Genomic DNA, 5,127 nt, shown 5'->3' with positions numbered 1-5,127 from the left:
AATGAAAGCTGAGATTTTTCACAACTCCAGAACCTGAAGCTCAGAGCAAAACAAACAATTATTACAGCTATGAGTACCTGGAGTAGGTAAAGTCTTCAAAATGCCTTCTTGCCTCTGCTAGCAAAACCTTTCACTTACTGGATAAAAGCAGCCACTCTTCACCTAGGTGATCATTTAAGTTACAGCAAGGCAGCTGGGAGGGGCAGCTGAAATTTGGACTGTGGCATTGTTTCTGTGTTAGGGGCTGTTCTGCTTCTCTCTGACCATACACAACCCCAAAGGCACATAGGATACCTGTGCCTGGGCAAGGGCAAAGGAGGACGAGAGCTTTGAGAAGTTTTAGAAAAAAGAAATTGTGCTCTGTGAGTATTCATCCTGGTACTTTCTGATAGCTGATCCATACTTTCATCTTCTTGAAACAGAATATTCATATTGAGTAGATACCTTGGAAAGTTTTAGAAAGAAAAGAATACATATCTTTCTTCAGTGGTTACCTTTTCTGATTTTTGTACTGCAGATGTACTTACAAACTACAGTACAGGTCCAAACCGCCTTTGGGCTAAATAGTGGGCAGGCGTATAACAAGGTGCACACTCTGAGTATGTGTCTGGGGGAAAAAAATATAGTTAACCAGTAAAGAGAAAGCATGATATTTCTTAGTCTTCTGGAAACCTTTGTACTCTTACGAAGATCACAGAATTTGTTATCCAATTATGAATCTATGACCTCCTCCAGCTGGCTGTTATGTATGAAGAAATCAGAAGGAAAAAAAATGATCTTGTTTTCAAATCTAGGCTTACTCTAATATCTTCACTCAGCCCTGAATTCTTAAAAATTTGTTTGCAAGGTTAGTTCTAAGCTTTCACTCATGTTCAGGGAAAGAGTTCAGCAAAGGCTAGACTTACAGAAACATGATTACTGATAAAATCCTATAGCCTGCACTACAGCTGTTATTTATGAGTGACACGATTAGAGGCTTTTGTCTTAAAAAATAAACAGGGTAATAAATTTGCAAGAACCTCAGTGTAGCCTCTACAAATTTTTCTAGGGTTATATTCCACCCAACGAAAAGAGTCTTTCAGTGTGTGTTTATGCAGAGCTTATGTCTGAGAAATCAATTGAATCACAGATGGTGACTGCAATTATCAGCCAGTATCCTTTTAAACTCCTATAGTGGTTCTAATGTTTCTGTCAGTGTACAATGCTTTTCTTTTCATGTAAGAGGCAGCAAGAAAAGGGTTTGAACATTAAAAATATGCATCTATAAAACCCCACATATTTGTGTTTATGCACCTATATATTAAATATATAGTTAAAATATATTGAAGTATAGTATATATTGGGTATATATATCTTCAAAGTTTTTCTTTCAAAGCTTGAATAAATTGACAATCTTGGCTGGCTTTTCTGGAGTCTTCCCAAGACCAGCACATGTGTGGAAAGTACCAGGATTGCCAGTCTAAAAATGTAAGTTAACCTCATCTTCCTGCATGTGCCCCTGTGTGCAGACACCTTCCCCAGCCCCTGTGCCACCCTTCCTTCTGCAGCTGCAGTCCCTGTAGGGTGGGTGGTGTCCCTGCTCCCTTGTCAGGAGGCCCTCGCCACACATTCCTCTGGAGACACTGAGTTCCAAACCTTTTTTAGAAAGACCCAGCTTGTAATTCTTCCAGCTGTAAATACACAATAGATGGATACCAGGCACCTGTTGCCTAATTCCTTGCCAAGCTTTTCCGTTTTAAATTGCACTAGATACTTGTTCAGGGGAAGCTTTGTAGCTTATAAGCTGTAGAAAGTGTGGGAAAGTACAGGCCATTTATGGGAATGGCAGAAAACTGTCTTTTGAGGTATCAGAGAAAAACAATAGCCATGCACTTACAGCATAAATATGAAGCAACATCTGGTCTTAATTACTGTTGAGGAACATACGTATATCATGCATGGAAATGATATCTATCAGAGGAAATTCCTTTCAGTTATATACCAGTGTAATTCAACTGAATCCAAGTGATTTACTCCAGAGTCACCTTGCTATAACTGAAAGTGGAGCTTGGTCCCCCAACTCACTGCTATGATCATGTGTAAGGAAGAACATGTAATGAAAATATGTGGCATACACTTAAATTGTTCTTTGCTGAGCTTATACTGCAGCAGAAAAATACACGAGACAGGAACAAGCACATCAGGGGCTTGCTTCAATAATACTTAACTGTCTGAAATGATCACTTTAACTCTTCAGAAGAGTTATTAATATTTATTATTTGCATTTTAGTTGTGACTGTAGGTCTTAGCTGAGAAAGATAACTATGAGATGTAAATCCCTGTGTTCCTGCAATATCCATCTGAGGATTCCCACAGCAGTGAATGATGTTTTAAAAGCTCTGTGGATGGCCACTGATCCAAGGAAAAAGTCATTCAAGATGGCAATCAGAGGGGGCTGCCGCTTGCAGGCTTTTCAAGGAGATCCTGCAGAAATTCTTGGTATTAGACCCTGTACTTCCTAAATGACAATCCTCTTAAATGCATATATATATATATTGCCTTCTCTTGTTTAATTGTGCTGCTTTTACACACTGCCAAAATCAAGGCCATGTCCTTGCATACTGTTGGGAAGAAAGGGATTAGTTCATATGGTATACATTTCACATACAATAACACAAATATTTGCGTAATTTTTTTAATTAACTAATTTGACAAGCTCAATCTGCACTTGAGCCTCTGTAATATTCCTCACAGATGCATGGATTTTTCAACTGCTACATTGCTGCAATCTGTACGTATACCAAGAGCTTGTAAGACTGATTCTTCCACCACTGTAGCTCACTGTCGTACACAAGATACCACCATTCATCCTTTCCCTGTTGCTTCTTCCTTGTGATTTTGTCTATTGCAGAAATTAATTGCTGTTAAAATTCCTCTGTTATGCTCCAAAAGTATTTCTAACTATATGCCTAAACCAACTTATTTTCAGCTTTCTAAAAAAAATGTGTATAATCACTCAATGATTTGCATACTTCTAAGCTGTGTTAAATTGGCCTATAGGTCACCTGCAGGCAATGCCAGCTTTTGATTAGCCACTATGGAATCCCAAACAGATTCTGCTTTTGCTGATCCCTGGGTAAGTTTGCATTTCACACTTTGTGTATTATTCTTAAATCCTTTTTCTAAATGGAAAATATTTCTGAAAACAGATTGTCTTGCTGTACTGCCTTAGCTACAAACCGCTTGCAGACACCCTGTATGGTCCTCATCAGTAAAAAATAAAGCAAGCAGAGCAGATGCTTGAGGGTGAGTTCCCTTTGCTCCGCAGAGATACAACACAACTTCTCCACTGTTCTTCAGATTAGACAGAGTAATATTTTTCTTTCAAATTGGTAAGATGAAGCTGGGCAGGAAAAGGTTGAGAGACTACGCTTAACATTGTAGCTAGTATGGCATAGTGGAATGCTTTCAGTACTTCATTTCTCAGTGCTCTTCACCTCAGAGAGGAGTTCCAGTACATCCTGCCTATCTGCTAACTAGCAGCCAAACACATTTTTGGCTCCTCTTTCAATAAGTAATACTGAAAACATACCTGATTTCTGTGTCTTTGCCTAAGGAGACTTGAGAAACTGGCATGAGCTTTACCATGCTTTCTACCAAACATGAAGGTTCTGTAATCTGACCATACATCCATCCTCCATTCTTCATCATGATGCTAGAAGTTGTTATTTTTGTGCTTCTAATTAAATTCATGCATCTTAAAGAAGCCAAGTATACAAATTATATCCAAATAGACCTTACAGTGAAGAAAGCCTTGTGTGTGACTTCTTTCCAGCAAAAAACTCCACAGCAAGAGTAGTGGAAGGATTCTCATGCATTTTTGAAGGAGGCCTGTGAATCTGCTTTAAGCTTTTTTCTGTTTGCTCCTGAGCAGACATTCCTCTCCTTTCTGGTGCTTTGTTTGGCAGAAGAAAGGCAGAATGGGATGTCCTAGTAAGCATAAGTTTCTATTGAATTTTGCATGGATTTTTTTCCTCCCATACGGATGGCTCACTGTGTGCTGCCTCTCACTACAAATTAACCTTTTTCTGCAGTGATGTCTGAGACCTACATCTTACTGCAAAGGAGGGACTGTGAAAAGAAAAACGTTGTAAATTGTGTGGGTTTGGACCTCTATCAGGTAAGATGAGCTTAGGACACAAGACTGCTTTGTCCCTAAGGACATTTTTGTCTACTATCAGATTTTTTTGGAAAACAGAACCAGTACCCCAGAAATCCCTTCAGAAAATCCAGGTTTTACTTACAGAGTCTGCTGCAAATACTTTAAGATTAATGACACCTTGAAAATTGCAGGTAGCTGGAATCTTCAGAAGTTTACATGTTAAATTAATGCCTTGGACCTTGTTTCTTTCCTGTGGCCACAGAGAATAGGGAAGGTTGACTGTGGAGGATATTATGAAGAAAATAAATATGGGAATTCTCCTTCCTAGGCACCATGGTTGAGCAACTGCTGCTCTGAAGATCTTAAAAATGAACACTTGTTCCTCGGACTGAAATATTTGTGAGTCGGAGGGGTTTATCATAGCTTTGCCAGTTTTTACAACCAAGTCTAATTATAACACGTGATGTTAGGAAAGTGATCTATACTGTGTCCCTCATATTCTGTTGACTTATGTACCTAAGCAGCATAGTATTCTAAAAATCCAACGGTTGGAAAAGTTCAGTGAATCAATAAAAAGAATACATTAATTAAAAGAATATGTATACAGCTGTGCATTTAAGGTATAAAACATTACCTGGTAACTGATTTCTATTACTGCAAAAGAACTATGAATGTGTTTACTGTACTTAGCATATGTTTAATGTCTTAACTCTGTTTTCACTTATGGCCCATTTCAGTTCCTAACCTGCAATTTTCCCCTAAATATGGTCTGCCCTATGGAAAAATTAGGACCTTTACTCTGGAAACTATGAGTGTTTTGTTCCAGTAATGAAGAGTCCCTTGTTTCCTGTCCCACAGAATTCCTGGTGTGTAGCTGTCTAGAGTCTTTGCCTTCTATAGCAGGAATTGAAGGGAAGCTATAGTAATTTATTTACATGAACATATTTGGGTTTTTTATTGGTTTCTTTATTAGGTTTTTTGGTTGT

General features: G+C 38.4%; 1 long non-coding RNA gene across 1 annotated transcript; it reads left to right on the top strand.

The window, feature by feature from the left end:
- The first annotated feature begins 247 nt into the window (after positions 1-247).
- Positions 248-4,624, top strand: LOC120759950 (uncharacterized). Its single transcript, XR_005703265.2, has 5 exons — positions 248-362; positions 1,376-1,467; positions 3,040-3,115; positions 4,074-4,159; positions 4,470-4,624. It is a non-coding gene; the product is annotated as an uncharacterized LOC120759950 (long non-coding RNA).
- The last annotated feature ends 503 nt before the right edge of the window (positions 4,625-5,127 follow it).

The sequence above is a fragment of the Hirundo rustica genome, chromosome 1, assembly GCF_015227805.2.
Source record: "Hirundo rustica isolate bHirRus1 chromosome 1, bHirRus1.pri.v3, whole genome shotgun sequence".
Taxonomy (NCBI): domain Eukaryota; kingdom Metazoa; phylum Chordata; class Aves; order Passeriformes; family Hirundinidae; genus Hirundo; species Hirundo rustica.
The sequence above is the reverse complement of the archived record's forward strand: the minus strand, read 5'-3'. Positions and strand labels throughout refer to the sequence as shown.